The sequence below is a fragment of the Lissotriton helveticus genome, chromosome 10 (genome assembly GCF_964261635.1).
Source record: "Lissotriton helveticus chromosome 10, aLisHel1.1, whole genome shotgun sequence".
Taxonomy (NCBI): domain Eukaryota; kingdom Metazoa; phylum Chordata; class Amphibia; order Caudata; family Salamandridae; genus Lissotriton; species Lissotriton helveticus.
In genome coordinates this window covers 280,039,886-280,056,670 of record NC_136071.1, presented here as the reverse complement: position 1 = coordinate 280,056,670, position 16,785 = coordinate 280,039,886, and the positions used below count along the sequence as shown (strand labels likewise).

At 44.7% G+C, this 16,785-nt stretch overlaps 1 protein-coding gene across 2 annotated transcripts in view; it reads left to right on the top strand.

Annotated features, from left to right (window-relative positions):
• ZBTB47 (zinc finger and BTB domain containing 47) overlaps nt 1-16,785 on the top strand; it is a 348,552-nt gene that overhangs the window by 118,265 nt on the left and 213,502 nt on the right. The window contains exon 1 of one of the 2 annotated variants that reach the window (XM_078665313.1): nt 6,693-6,735. The exons of the other annotated variant lie outside the window; for it this stretch is intronic. The gene's annotated coding sequence lies outside the window, so the exon portion shown is untranslated. Of the gene's footprint in view, nt 1-6,692; nt 6,736-16,785 lie in introns of those variants that run through there. 2 annotated transcript variants of the gene reach the window in all.

Genomic DNA, 16,785 nt, shown 5'->3' with positions numbered 1-16,785 from the left:
ATAATGGAGTGCCATAGCGTATAGTGGAGTAAAGTGTCATAAAGGGGAGTAGCCAAGCATGGAGTTTAGTAGAAGGGAGCAAAGTGGAGTGTAGTGTAGTAGAGTGGCGTGGAGATTGGTAGAGTGGCTTAATGTGGAGTAGAGTGAAGTGGCATAGAGAGGAGTTGAGTGGCCTACAGTTAAGTGGCACAGAATGGCTCAGAGTGGAGTGGAGTAGAATGTAGTGGAGTATAGTGTCATAGAGTGGAGTGATGTAGAGTGGAGTGTCAGAGTGGAGTGCCATAGAGAGCAATAAAGTGTTGAACAGTGGAATACAGTGTCGTAGAGTGGAGAGCCATGGAGTAGAGTGGAGGAAAATGGAGTGGCATTGCGTGTCACTGACTAACGTGTCATAGAGTGGAGTGGAGTAGCATTGAGTGTCGTAGAGGGGAGTAAAGTGGTGTAGAATATAGTAGAGTGGAGGGCCATAGAGTGGAGTGGCATAGAGTGTTGTGATGACGAGTGGCGTCCTGTGGAGTGGTATATAATATTGTAGATTTGAGTGGCAAAGAGTGGAATAGAGTGGAGTAGAGTGGTATAGAGTGGAGTGGCATAGAGTGGAGTATGTCTGGTCTGATAGCTCGCTACAATTAAATACAACACAATTTGCATTGAAATGACCATTACATTTTCGAAGACCTATAGTTTTACTGATCAAACTATACAGTGCACTAACAATATTGTGTGGAAATGGCATCATCTAGTGTATTGATTTGTTTTGACCGTATTAAAATATTTGTTTCCACCACACTTTAGAATTACCAAAAAATGTGTTTCATTATTGCTTTCCTAATTCTGATATATTCTGAAATATTTGCACTCCAAGCCTTTTCTTTAACACCATCAGATTGCCACATAAATTCGCACACTCTAAAGTCAGAGACAGAAAAGTAAATGCCAGGCTCCCTCAGAAGACAGAGCCTGACACTTGACCTCTGTCTTTGAATGCACAGCAAATGTGACAAAAAAATAACAACATTTAAACTCCTGTTTACATAAAGCGAGCCCTCGTGAAAGAATACAAGGAACGTGTCCATGGTAGAAACAAAGACATGCTGGACAGCCTAAAACAGCCACAAAGCAAACGGGTAGAATGCATTCCTAGGTCAGCTTTCAGAATGCCCTCAAGAAGTCTTTGGCAACCAGATAGCTGTGCTGCCTGTGAGCCTTCAACCTATTTAGATGGAATGTGTAATGCAATTACCAAAATAAATACCCCAATAAGTAGGTTGTCTTGATTTTTGGCTTTTTATTTCACAACCAATTCAATCAATCAATCAGTATTCTTATAAAGCGCAATTACTCACCAGTGAGGGTCTCAAGCCGCTGGGGGGGGGGGGGGGCGGCTGGGTCTGCGGTACAGTTGAAGAGCCAGATCTTGAGGTCCTTCCTGAATTGTAGCAGCGATGGTGATTGCCTAAGGTGCTGAGGCAGGGAGTTCCATGTCTTCGCAGCGAGGTAGGAGAAGGATCTTCTTCTAGCCGTGGGCCTGCGGATCTGTGGGATGGTGGCCAGGGCCAGTTGGGAGGAGTGGAGATATCTGGTGGGGGTGTAGAAGGAGAGGCAGTGGTTTGAGGTCTGAAATTCTGGAAGGCTTTGTAGACGTGCGTGGGAAGCTTGAATGTATGTGGTGACTGTCTTCAGCTGTTGTGGAAGTTGCTCTTGGCGGCTATGGGTTTGTCTGTGAGGGAGAGAATCAGCTGGGTGTTGTTGGCGTAGAAGATGATATTGAGTTCATGGCTTCTGACGATGGCTGCAAGCAGGGCCATGTAGATGTTGAAGAGGGTGGGGCTCAGGGAGGATGTCTGAGGCACTCCGCAGCTTATCTCTATGGCTTCTGAGTTGAACGGTGGAAATCTGACTCTGCGTTCTGCCAGCGAGGAAGGAGCAAATCCATTCTAGGCTTTGTCATGGATGCTGGCATCGTGAAGTCTTGTGCAGAGGACGTAGTAGGAGACGGTGTTGAAGGTGGCTGAGAGGTCCAGGAGGATGAAGGCGGCAGTTTTACCTCAGTCTAGGAGGGTGTTGATGTCGTCTGTGGTGGCGAGGAGAGTGGTCTTCGTGCTGTGGTTGCTTCTGAGGCCCGTTTGGGAAAGGTCCAGGATGTTGTTAGTTTTGATGAACTTGGAGAGTTGGGCGTTGATAGCTTTTTCGATGACTTTCACTGGGAAGGGGAGCAGAGAGATGGGTCTGTAGCTTTTGAGGTCCGTCGGGTCACCAGAAGGTTTCTTCAGCAGGAGGTTGATCTCTGTGTGCTTCTAGTCTCACGGGAAGATTTCGGACTCAATGAAGTAGTGATAGTATGGCAGAGTTTGAGTGCAGTGGAGGTGCCGGCTCTGTTGATGTGGTGGAGGGCAGGGATACAAGGTGGCTCCAGAGTAAATGCTCTTCATGAGCCTGAAGGTGTCATCAGAGGTGAGGGTAGTCCAGTTGTTCATGGTCTGCTGGGGGCTGGCGCAATTGGGTGCGGTAATTGCGGGTGAGGTGGGTGAGTCTTGGGTTGCGAAGCGGTCATAGCTTTCCTTGATCTTGTGGCGGGAGAAGGTGACGAGGTTGTCACAGAGGTCTAGAGACGGGGGATGTCTGCTGTCTCTGTGCTGGCCAATTCTTTCACCACGGTGAAGAGTTCTTTGCTGTTGTTGGCGTTTATGCGTTCCTTGATGGCGGCTTTATTTGTTGTTCTGATAAGGCAGTGGTGTCCGGTGACAGTGGAGTTGAAGTCTCTGTGGTTTGCTGTGATCTTGCTGCTCCTCCAGCTTTTTTTTTCTCTTTTCGTCTGCAGGTGTGCTTGGACTCTTGGAGGGCAGAGGCGCACCAGCTGGATTTCTTGGAGGGATGCTTGCTTGAGGGTTTCTTGATGGGGGCCAGTGTGTTGGCGCAGTTGGAGATCCAGTAATGGAGGATGCTTGCTGAGGTGTTGACATCCATAAATGTCTGTGGTGGGGTCTTGCTGAGGGAAGTGGTGAGCTGGTCTTTGGTGACCTTGTTCCAGCTTCTGCGAGGATTTCAGTGGCAGTGATGGTGTACAGCGGGTTTGGTGAAGTGGACACAGTGGTGGTCGGTCCAGTGTGGCTCGGCGATGTGGCTGATGGTGTTGCTTGTGGAGAAGATGGGGGAGTGTGTGTGTACTGCTGAGTGAATTGGAAAAGTGGCAAGTTGCTTGAGTCCAATGGTGGCGAGGTTCTCCAGTAGGGATGAGGTGTTGTGCTTTATTATATGCCATACTTCTGCAAATCAATTGAGTGAGAATTACCATTTTCATAATGACTAGATCAACAATTACATTTATCATATGGTGCACAAACGCTACACCCAAAAGAATGTTCATCACCCAATGCTAACTAATTACTATAAAACTCTCTATCTGCCTTGTGACATTACCTTATTGTTGTTTAGTTTGTTGCCCAGTCATGAAGGCCTGCAAAATGGTGTCATGACTGATAACATTTCTCCCATCAACTGGTATCTTTCTCCAAGCCACTTATAAGGAGTTATTGCATATTTTCCTACTTAACAAGTCAATGGAACCGGGCGGGAGTTGCTGGCTGGACCCGTTGTGGTAATATCAAGTTAAAAACAGCACTCTTTCATAGGAAGCATTAGGAAGTGTGAAGCATTAGCCCTTTGATTCTTTTGTGCTCTATCAGCATGGAACGGAACATAGTCAGTCTGTAGAAGCACTACAGATGCAGTCACCTCTTTCATTGTGCAAGAAAGTGGAACCCTCAGCTTTCAGCTAAAGCAACATTGAAAATGAAGACAGTAATTTTGCCCACACAAGCACTGACAGATTTTGCCCACATAAGCACTGACAGATTGCACAAAAAAGAAAGATAAGTCCAGTTAATTCTGAAACTTGATTTTTAGCCCTAACACAAAAATGCCAAATGAGCTGTATACATGCCGTTTAATGCACAATCATGGGCTATATTAGAATCAAAGCCTTTAATGTATGCAAACACTATCAAACAAATAAAAAGGTTGTCCACACATGGCACAGATTTGCCCTGTACACTGAAGGGATCCGAAGCGAAAGTATGTTCTCCTGAGATTGCAAAAAATACAATCAAAATATTGTGGTCAAATAGTTATGAAACACTGAGGAATAACAGGAATATGGAGATGAACTGATGAATGAAAGAATAAGCCAAAGGATGGAGGTGTTCTTCAAGGCAAAAAAGAAAACCATCATGCATAACCCCTTATGCGAAACGTTGTACCCATTTAAATTAATAAAGGCAGAAGCTTTGATAAAAATACTATGAAGGAATAATAACATGAGGAGCCAGTAACTGATATTTGTGTAAATTATATTAATTCTGGTCTGGTCAGTTTGAACCTTATGTTTCCTCTTTGGTTTGAATTTCTTCCTTGATTACCATTCTCACCGATCAGGTGAACATCTACTCTTTCCTGTGTGTGACCACCAAGGTTGCTTTCAATGTGCATCAAAGATGGTTTATGTTGCCGCTCTGTTTGGACGTGCTCTCAGATATCTTCAACAGTCATGTCATCAGCGTACACATGCACATGAATGACCCCCAGCTCATCTCAAATTTCAGGAGTACAGGGCTGGTTGTAACATGTTGGCAGATTACCCCCTGCACATCCAGGACTGGGTTCCTGACAGTCATTTAGGTCCGAATTGAGGTCTTGCTCCTATGGTCTGTAAATGCAGAACATTTGCCTTTTACTCTTGTGTCCCTCTGTCACAAAACCCTTAATCAATAACCTGATATTTCACCTCCATGTTTTCCTACCACGGATGACCCAGATCTCTTGACTGGGTGTGAGTGTTTGATTGGTTCAGATGCTCCATCCATCACCACCCCCTTTTGTACCGCTTGGTACATTAAGTGTGCATTTGTACCAGATGAGTCTCTTTCAATGCTCCCTTTCCCTCATGCTGCCTAATACATTGTATTTGTCTCTGCAGCCCTCGGGCCAGGACTTACTTTTTTTATTATAGGCTCTTTTTATAACTTCAGGCCAGAACCCTGAAAAATTGCTGTGGGCTAAGATCTACGCTGCCGTCCCTTATCTTCACCATAAAGAAATAATACAATGTCCCTCAGTCGTGAATGTAATACAATGACTGCCAACCAATGAAGGTGTCAACACTTACACCATGTACATGACCAATAAAGCCCTCTAAGGGTGGGGTTACTTTACATCATTAGAGTGCTCTGATCAACTAGCCAACCAAATATCTAAGGTCCACCTCCCAAAACCTGCCAGTTAGTACAAATGCTTAGGGGCTTTTCTTTCCACTACCAGGGATCCCACTCTGGACCTGTATCCTGCAGGACCTCCGCTTCAAATCTAGCTCCATGAACTTCAGAAGATTGTACAAGAACCACAAAGTCTGCTTGCTGTACGGCGCCTAGGCACATAACGTCGGTCGGTACTTCTCGAACTTCCTTTTCACCCTCATCAATCATCACTCAACTGTTGAAAGCAGTCATCAAGTGATGCTAATGTTCCACCTAAGAATACTACTACTAATAATAATAATATAACATTTTATTAATATATGGTAAGCATAAGGGTCATATTTCAGTGTCGGTGCAACTTAATTCATTGGTAATTCACTGGATTTAATTGTGAATCGTTGTGAGATTATGCATTGCTCTCAAATACCTACCCCCCTCTGTTTTATGTTTTGCCTAGACAGTGCATGCACGGTCTGGGCAAGACATGTTTACAAACAGTGGGCTATCAGTACATCCCAGGTTTACCATTTGTTATCTTCTTCGCCACTCTCATTTCCTTCTTTCCCGTTTGTCATGGCATGCAGGCGTCATGTCCTCTTCTTCTGTTTTGCCCACCCCTGGAGCATAGATCAAGTACTTGTGCCCATCCACTGCTCCCGTTTTTGGAGCTATTTTTTTCTTTGTGTTCAAGCACTTCTTAAGAGTGTTTATGGTTTAAGTCCATCTCCCATATCCCCGTCCATGTAGCTTCTATTCCCTCCCACTAGCCCCCTTTCATTTTGTTTCTTTTCAGCCCTTCCCAGTACTCTACACCACTGCACTCTATGCCACTGCAATCTACTCTGCACTATTGTACTCCACACTACTGCACTCTATGCCACTGCGCTCTGCGCCCTTCTATGCCACTGCACTTTATGACACAGCACTCTACGGCACTGCACTCTATACCACTGTACTCTGCACCAGTCTACCCAACTGCACTACGCCACGGTACTCTGTGCCACTGCACTCTATGGTACAGCACTCTACACCACTGCACTCTACTCTAGGCCTCTGCACTACTGAACTCTACTCTGTGCCAATGCACTGTGCACCACTCTAGGCCGCTGCACTGAACTCTGTGACAGTGCACTTTGCACCACTCTAATCTGCACCACTCTAGGTCACTGCACTCTACAGCACTGCACTCTACTCTGCACATTATTATAACTATTATTAGTAGTACTGGTAGTAGTAGCAATAGTAGTAGTTATAGTATTCTGGTCTGAGTCTCACTCATGCCAGAAGAGGGCCATTTGACAAGTTGTTTCTGGGGTTGTTGACATTGCATGGATTAGATCATATTTATTTATATCACATGGCGTTACCCTGACCCCAGATGCCTCCTTAAGAGTAAATTACAAGCTCACAAGTGACACTTTGCCCTGATGCAGAGAACAAGCTGCCTCGGTACCGGGGACTAGGAGGAAAGGACCCTTGCACGGTAAGATGCCAAGCCAGTTGGATTTTAACACACCTCCGAGTTGGTGTCTCCTAATACTGAAAGTGACAACTTTGTCGCAATGCTTGCCGACCGATACAGGCAGATTGCACGTCTAGAAGGCGGGTATGTCTTTGTCAAGAAAGGAAACTAGGTTATGAGGAGAAAATGCTAAAATTATATTAATTAGTCAATGCTAATTTAGTCGCATCGGGATTTGAGCTAAAGAGGAAAGTGTACCTGTTCCCGTCCTTAGCTATAGGAAACTGTCTCCTATTTGTACAGAACCACTGGTGAAGTCCCAGCTTGGTCACTGATACTTCGTGAATCCTAGTTCCATTGAAACCAGTCTAAAGCAAATGCCATGTTTTTCGTAATTCCTCTGCTCATCTGTCGAAACCTTTGCTGTTGAGGGGCAGAGGGGTTCTACAAAATAAAGTACAAGTTCAGGTCTGTTTATTCAGGACTATATTTGACTGAGTGCATATTGAACACACCTTGTAAAGAAATCTGTAAAAGTAGCCCACATATTGTCCATATTTGTCTTTTATTGAATGGCGAGCTACTTGATATGCATACCACGCTTTCACTGAAATGGCTAAAAGATGTGTAGAATATTGCATTTTGTAGATCTGGCTGCAGATGGCTCTAGCTTGGTGAATGACCTCATGTCATCAGTTCTTTAAAAAAACCAATAAGAAGTAATACTCAGTGAGAATGGTCTTTGGGGCAGCCCCTTTCAGTCATTAGCCTTCTTGTGTTTGCCATTGCTTAGATGAGCAGTCCATCAAGGCCATGGCATTTCTTGGATAGTTATATTGCTCTGTTTGTGTTTTAGTGGTTGGTAACTGAGCAACGTGTAGTTCTTTTCTTAGATTGCAGATATGAATGACAATTTAGAGCCTGTTTGTGCTTTTTGATGTGTCTACTTTGCTAGTGGTGCAACATTTTAAATTATTAGCTATTGCTGTTTTGTTTAGGGAAGTTTGTGCTCTTTGGATGCCTCAGCCTGTCATGTAACCATTATGTTAATCATTAATTGCACATCTGCTTTACTTTGCTTTCATGATAATATGGTATTGGCGTTACTTGTTTTGTTTACAAAGTAAAATCTTGCGCGCAAATAGTCTTTCGAAAGACAAAAAAAATTGTGTTTTTGTTTGCTCCACTGCTATTACCATGTGACTATGTAAAGTATCTATACAATTATGCTTTCTTAAAAATGCGCAACATTATTTGTATTTTGGTTATCTTCCACGGCTATTTCGTTGCTGACAACCACCCTGCCTTAAGCGGTTTGCCTTGAACACACATCACTGACACTAACCTTTATCAGATATACTAAGCAACTTTTCTGCATATCGGTTTGTTTCCTCAAATACTGTTATAGTAAAGTACTTCTATATTACTACAAGTAACACCCTTGAAATACTACTACTTATTATTATTATGTTTTGAAAGTTTTATTGACAAACAGAAAAAGACTATACAGATTATGACAATATCATAACATTATGAGAAAAAAGACATAAACCAATAAAGACTGCATACAGAAACCATGGTCAATGTACATTTTGATACAAGAGGACATGGGGGGAGTTCATTAATTTGATGTTTCCATTGACTACCTTGAACATTTGCAGTAGAAAAGCATGTATGTATGTTTTTTGGGATAAGTAGTATGACATTAAATCTTATGGGGGGACTGCGTCACTACAGTCGGGTGTCATACAACACCAGCGGTGGGCATGGCCTCTATATTTCATGGGGCTGCAGGAGGAGGCCACAGATGTATCAAGAGCCTGTTGCAGGTAGTGCGATAGACCCACCATATATCTTTAGGTCTTGGCGTTGTGGTTGAGGTGTAGTACAGATATCTGTTTGTAGGCTTAGGCTAAGCTACGCGTCCATGCCGCTATTGTGGGTCTGGTCTTGGCTCCCCAGTGTACTGGTATTTCACTTTTAGCTAACAGCAATGCAATTGCTACCCGGTAACAAGAGTTTAATGTGAATGACCAAGCCTAAGAGGCCAAGCTGATGAGAGGGGATGAGCAAATACTACTACTTAATATACCGAATTGTGCAATCTCGTACTCTTCTACTAGTATAGGTATATGCATACATATTGCCTTGTATACTAATGTACATCTAACCAACCTACTGCATTCACTGTTTTGGGTACCAAATGCTCACGTACAGTGTTCTATTGGCAATAGGAAGTTCCCTCCATTCCTGGTACCCATTATCACAGGTGATGGGGAAGGAGTTTTGTTTGGAAGCAGATTGAACAAAGATATTTACAAGGAAGGGGGTCAGGGCCAACAAGCTGATCACACAGGGTAGGTGGGAAGGGCAGTGGCAGCACTGAAGATCATGCATGGCAAGTGGGAGGGTTAGTGGCAGCACAAGGCCATGGTGGGCAAGAGGAAGAGGGCAGGGACATGCACATAGGACCATGGCGGACAGAAGGGAGGGGAAGGGGCTGAACACAGACAACAGAGCACAGGGGAAGGGAATCCACAACAGACAAAGCAGGGCAGACAGGAGGAGCAGTTGCAGCACAACAGAGCATGGAGAGCAGAAGAGACCATGGAGGAGAGGTGGGAGGGGATAGGGGCATGGAATTTGGACAGGTTGGATGAAGGTGGCATGGACAGGTGGCAGCAATATGACTATACTAGGCAGGTGGGAGGGGCAGTGCCATCTAAACCAAACTCAGAGTAGATAGGAGGCTGACAGGTCCATGGAATACGCTGGGCAGAAAGGTGGGAGCAGGGGCATGTACACAGACTTCTGAGGGCAGGGAGAAGGAGAGTAGGGGCAGCATGCTAAGCACAGAGGCTAAGCAGGAGGGCAATGATAAGGCATAGAATTGGGGAACCGAGGGCAGGAGGAGTGGGCAGGGGCATCAAGCTAAATGGAGGGCAGTGGCAGCATATTGGACCATGTAGGGCAGGCGGGAGGTGGGTGGGTGCATGGACTCAGACAACAGAGGGTAGGGAGGAGGTGATGGGGTAGCAGGCTAACTGTTTAGGGCAGAAAGGAATGGCAGTGGCAGAACAATGGCCACACACTGCTGTAATATCGCATGCTGCAGCGGACGCGCAGCACTAGCAGGCAGTCATGCCGAAGGTCTTGTATCTTGCACAGTATATTTTAAACTATAACTTCCATGGCTATTTTGCACAGATTACTGATTTTAAATGTATTTTGGTTTTTCACTGCATGCTTTGATTTTACCTTTAAACGACTGTTGGTTGTCTTCCTTCCTGCCTTTAGTCCCTGCCCTAGTCCGCCGCGGCTCTTGTGCTGATTGAGCGGAGGGCGGGACCTAATCTTTGGCTTCATTTCCGCCTGCACTTCCGCTCGCAGAAGTTGGCGGTCCAGTCTTTTATGGCAACTGCCCTATATATATCGCATGCTGCAGCGGACGAGTCGCCGGCACACTGAAGGCGCACCAAAGGCAAGCCCATCCGCGGCGGTCCGTGCACATACCTCTTACAGCACCAGCCATTATCTCGATAACTCTAAACTTCATCCAATTCAGTACTCCAGGGAAGCATTATTGCATCTCAGACCAACAGGAAATCCTTGCCCGGGTGCTCCCCTGGATCCTCACTTGATCTCAGGGAAAAAAACATTGCCCCCACTGCACTACACTGGTTCACAGCTTACCCCTATTTTTGGCAAGACGCTGGCACTTCAAGCAAAGAAGGCCTGATCAGAGATAGAATATAACTCGTATTCTCCTCAACACTAGATCTCGCTTTAAAAACACCTCATGGAGGAGCATGCAATGGACTTAGCCTTCGTCACAGAAACCTGGGCTGACTCCTCCTCTGAACCAGACCTCATAGGAGCTCTTCCTGAGGGTTTTAAAGTTCACAGGAAAGATAGAGTCGGGAAAAGGGGAGGAGGCATAGCGCTTACAGCCAGAAATGGTTTTAATATACAGTTTAAACCTATCCCAGATTTTGCAGAGAGCGAAGCAGCTACTTTTAAAAATTAGACTTGATAGCCAGAATACCTGTAAAGGCATACTTATCTATCATCCACCAACAGCTAAGGCCAACTTTTTTTAAATTCAATAGGACAGCTCCTGGAGCTTAAGACAAAACAATCTAACTCTACAATTATAGGTGACTTTAAGTTTCTCCTTGAATACACCGCCGACATAGACACTGAAGCCCTTGTAGACCATATGGCCAGTACTGGACTCATTCTGCTGGTCAAGGAGGCCACACACTCAGCCGGGCATTGGCTGGATGGGATCTGCCGCTTATTTTGTCTGACCACAAGGCAATCATGTTTGAAATCACTTTGACACCTAAAAGGCCCTCTAAGGTACCTAAGAAAGCACTTCGCTCTCGACCTTGGCACAAGGTTGAGGGAAAAGAGCCAAGTAAGCCCATCCCTGGACCTGGATGAGGCAGTGAGGAGCTATCAGTATTGGATCGACCTCGCTGGGCAGCAGTTGGCTTCCCTGACCGGGCAGTCTCCCTCTGACTCATGGTTCAATGAGTCATTGAAGGCACAAAAAAGAATATGTAGAAGACTTGAAAGTAAATGGAGGCTAGCAAAGGATGCCCAAACTAAATCAGACTACAGACTGGCCATTCTAACCTACAAAAAGCTCATTCTGAAGGCTAAATCAGACTTCATTAAAGAAACAAGCATTAAAAATGCAATAGGTCTCGCCTTTGATTAAGTTAAAGCCATTTGCTTTGCTATACAATACCATTAGCAAAGCAAATGGCTTTAACAATCAAAGTAGGGAGGAAGCACACATGGGTGAGCACATCACGGAGAAAAGTGGGAGGAAGTACAAAGGGTGTGAGCACATCATGGAGGGAAGTGGGGAGGAAGCACACACGGGTGAGCACATCACAGAAGGAAGTGGGGAGGAAGCACACAGGGTGAGCACATCACGGAGGGAAGTGGGAGGAGTACACATAGTGGAGCACATCACGGAGGGAAGGGGGAGGAGTACACATGGGGGAGCACATCACAGAGGGAAGTGGGGAAGAATCAAACAAGGGTGAGCACATCACGGAGTGAAGTGGGGAGGAAGTACACCGGGTGAGCACATGACGGAGGGAAGTGGGGAGGAAGCACACGTGGGTGAGCACATCACAGAGGGAAGTGGGGAGGGAGCACACAGGGTGAGCACATGACGGAGGGAAATGGGGAGGAAGCACACATGGGTGAGCACATCGTGGAGGAAAGTGTTAGGAAGCACACAGGGTGAGCACATCACGGAGGGAAGTGGGGAGGAAGCACACAGGATGAGCACATCATAGAGGGAAGTGGGATGAAGCCTGCAGTTGCTCCTTAAGGCGCTGCACTTTCCGGCGAGTGGCCGCAGTGGGCACCTTAGTCCTCAACAGCTGCTTGGTGCGGCGCGAGACAACACCACCCTGAACGTAAACATATTTTGAGCTATTCAACAAAGAGGACACTAAAACCTTGGAGGGGGTGGGGGCTTAAAATTCACTCTGTGGAAGAACATCATGCTACACATTGGAATCTACGGGGAACAGGGGGCAGCTGCGGGAGGTGCCATAGACGACACTTTGTACTAGTCCAAAAACACCAAAAGCAAGTCAGGGCTCAAGTCCTAACAAGCTTGACTGGACTACCATATTAATTTCTTAAATCAAGTTGGGATTCCCCTTCGACCCATGCCCGCCTAAAATTTTGCATATGGTCCCTTAAACAATTGCATCTGCCCTCTGGCCCATCTTTAACCACATTATTACCACGGGATATTTTCCTACTGATTGGAAAAAAGCCTCCATCTTGCAACTCCTGACTAAATCTAATTGGGATCCTGAGGACACTTCCAATTATAGACCTATTTCTAGGCTCCAATTCCCAGCTAAGGTCATCGAACGATTCTTGAATTGTCCTCTTTTCTCGTGGAACGTGACATCCTGAACCACTCGTAATATGGCTTCCGAGCCCATCACTGCACTGAGTTGGCGCTTATCATGGCCACGGAGTAACTTTGGAAAACCCTTGACAGAGGGGGGAGTGCTGTCCTTGTCCTTTGAGTTTTCTCAGCGACATTCGTCACGGTCAACCACGACGTGTTGGTTGAGCGCCTTGCCTCACTGGGAATCAGGGATAAAGCACTCCTCCTACGCAGATCTTTTTTGTCCAATAGGACGCAATCAGTGGCACATGATGTATTCATCTCCCCAGATATCCCACTTCCTGTGGAGTTCCAAAGGGCTCATCATTGAGCCACACTCTTTTTAACTTGTACGTTACCCTCCTGGCCAAACTGATAAGAAGCTTCGGTTTCACGCTGCTGTCCTACACTGATGACACTCAGATTATTGTGTCAATCAACAGCCCGTCCACGGTTACGGCATCTTGATTTCAAGACTGCATGAGCCATATAAGGAATTGGATGCAGGTTAACTGTTTGAAACTCAACACATCAAAAACGGAAGTCATGCTATTCGGCAATACACCAATTATCTGGCCAGATAGCTGGTGGCCAAGCGATATGGGCCCTCCTCCAATACCAGCCAGTAAGGTAAAGAACCTTGGAGTTCTCTTTGACTCCAAGCTCTCCTCTGAATCCCAGATTAATCATACCACAGCAGCCTGTTTTTTTATCCTTAAAATCCCCCCAAAAAGTTCTTCCATTCATCCATTTTGAGCTAAGGAACACAGTGGTCACAGCTTTAATTGGTTCTAGGCTGGACTACTGCAATGCCCTTCTCACTAGTGCGAGCAAGAGCATTATACATAAATTCCAGATAACATAGAATGCCACTGCTAGAGTTCTGCTCAGGCTCACCCGCTTTGATTCTGCTTCCAAGGCTCTAGCTGAGCGTCATTGGTTGCCTATCAGCAAACGCATTTAGTTCAAAGCTCTATGTATTGCGTTCAAGGCTACACACAGCAAGGGCCCCTGACAATTGTCGCAACTCTTCAAGCCTAATATCTCGGTAAGATTACTGAGATCATCAGACAGTGGCAATCTGTCCATACCCAAGATACATAAAGTAAAATGGGGAGGTAAAAGCTTTGCTTACACCACCGTCAAACTCTGGAACTCCCTGCCTTCCCCTCTTAAAAATGAACCCAATTTGTTGCTATTCAGGAAGCGATTAAAAACCTGGGTTTACTAACTTACCAGACAAATCGACCTCTCTCCCTGCCTGTCTATCTAGTGCCTAGATACCCTCGGGTCTTTGTAGCACTTTATAAATCCTTCATTTCATTTCATATCATTTCATAATGAGGAGCTGGATCATGGACATGGACAATGGATGGCAAGGAGCAGGACAGGAGCAGCGGAATACTAGGCAAAGCCTTGTGTTCAAACCCCCTGTGCATTGTGCTGGGCATCTTATTTAACATATAAAAAACCTTAGAAATTCACTGCTTAAACCAAAGGTTACAGGGACGTTATTGTTAGACATGAATTTCACTCAAACAAAACCAGTCATATTTAGCAGTTATAGCTGCCTGAGCCAACTATAACTTATGCCCAGGCAAATGCACTAATTATGGCCACAGATATTACATCAGTCATGACATGGTCAGTGACATCACTCATGACAGCACTGATGAAATTTCAAATAACATCACACATGATATCGCTTATGACATCATCCAGTGATTGTGAGTATTTTCTAAAAGTTTGAGTGTTAAACATACACATATTCCCAAATATACAGATTTTGTTTTCCTTTAATATCTCCACAACTACTGAATGGATTTACACCAAATAATAACAAGTGTGATATCTGTAACAAAATCTTCCTTTCTGCCAAATTTTGTATAATTTCGTCCAGCGGTTCTAGCTGCAGAAGTTTCTGAAGACTCAATGGGAATTAACATGGGAAACACACTTTTTTTTTACCCCCTCCCCCGTTTTCTCAGCCTCCGTTTGATAGGTCACCCTGAAACTTTCAGTGCACAAGTAGAATCACAGGCACCATTTTGTTTGGAAAATTTCATGAAGATTTGTCAACTGTAACGAAAGATATATGCAAGTCAAAAAACACTAAATATTCCCTTGCTACCCACAAACCCATACCCACTCTAAAACCTAAAATTCACTTACCACCTAAAAACCCAATCCCACCCTAAATAACCCTGCCACCCAAAAACCCATACCCACTTTAACCCCTAAAAATTCCCTTGCCACCCAAAAACTCATACCCACCATAAACCCTAAAAATTCTATTGCCACCCAAAAACCTATACTCACCAAACCCTAAAAAATCTCTTACCACGCCAAAACCCATACCCACCATAAACATTCCCTTGCTACCTAAACAATAATATCCTCCCTCAACCCTAAAAAACCCAATACCACCCAAAAACCCATACCCGCCCTAAACCCTAAAAATTCCCTTGCCACCCAAAAACCCATACCCATGCTGAACGCAAACAATTCCCATGCCACCCAAAAACACATACCCACCCTACACCCTAAAAAATTCTTACAATTTAAAAAAACATACCCACCCTAAACTCTAACAAATCCCTTGCCACACAAAAACCCACATACACCTTAAACCCTAAAAATGTCCATGCCTCCCAAAAGCCCACATCCACCCTAAACCTTAAAAATGCCAATGCCACCAAAACCCCATACCCACCCTATACCTGAAAAACTCCCATGCTACCAAAAAACCCATATGAACCCTAGAATCCCCCTGCCACTCAAAAACCTATACCCACCCTAACCTCTACTAAATCACTTCCCACACAAAAACCCATACCCACCCCAAAAACCATACCCACCCTAAACCATAAAAATACCTTACCACTCAAAAACCCATACCCACCCTAAACCCTAAAACATCCCTTGCCTACCAAAAACCCATACCTACCCTAAAAAAAATCCCCTAACAATCAAAAACCCACACTCATCCTAAACCCTAAAAATTCACTTGCCACTCAAAAACGTATACCCACCCTAATAGATCACGTACCACCTAAAAACCCATACCCACCCCAAACCCTAAAAATATCTTGCCACCCAAAGACCCATACCCACCCTCAAACCTAAATAATACATTACAACTCAAATACCAACAACAACCTTAAACCCTAAAGATCCCTTACCATTTTGGAATCCATATCCACACGAAACGCTAAAATTTCCCTTGCCACCAAAAACTCATACCTACCCTAAACCCTACAGAATACCTTACCACCGACTCACAGACCTACTGAGACACTCATGCACTCTCAAAGACTGCAGGTTACAGTTATTAAATATATATATTTTGTAACGTAGAAAATTCACTTAAAAAAAAAACAAGATTTGATGTGTAGTGACTGTGGTGAATGGTTTCTTTCTTGTCCTCTCCTGATGGGAGCAAAATCTCAACCCTTCACCAATCCATCCATTTCCCATCTATACTTTCAGATGATCAATTCATCTATCCCAGCCTAAGTGACCCAATTCAACTCTGCACCCATCTATACTCAACAAATTCCTCTCTCTACCACCCACACAGTTTATCCATCCATCTCCACACCAAACCAACTCTTTTCTTGGCCTAGTAGAGCATCGATTAATCCTATCAACCATTATCCATAATCATCATCCTTTCCTAAAATCCATTTGCCAACCAGTACCATCTATCCCACCAACCCTCAAATGAAACCATCTATCCACATTCACCACCCAGCCTCGAACTAATCTAACTACCTATCCACACCCACCACCAACTCTTCAATCAATCCACCCAGCCATCCATACCACCCAAGAACCTATCATTCATGCACTGATACTACCCATGCAACAATCCATTCATTAACACTACCCACCCTTGAACCAATCTATCCATCTAGACACCCATATTCAGGAACAAATTTATGTAATGTAATGTAGGCATACTTGTATAACGCACTGTCACCCTAAGGGTATCCTGGCGCTTAAATTACCAGTAAGCCACTGCGTGTACTAACAAGATAGACAAGGAACTAATCTCTGGGAAACAATCTGGTTTTCAGTTCTTTCCTAAAACATGACAAGGTATTTAATTGTCTAAGCTCCGAAGGCAGGGCACCATC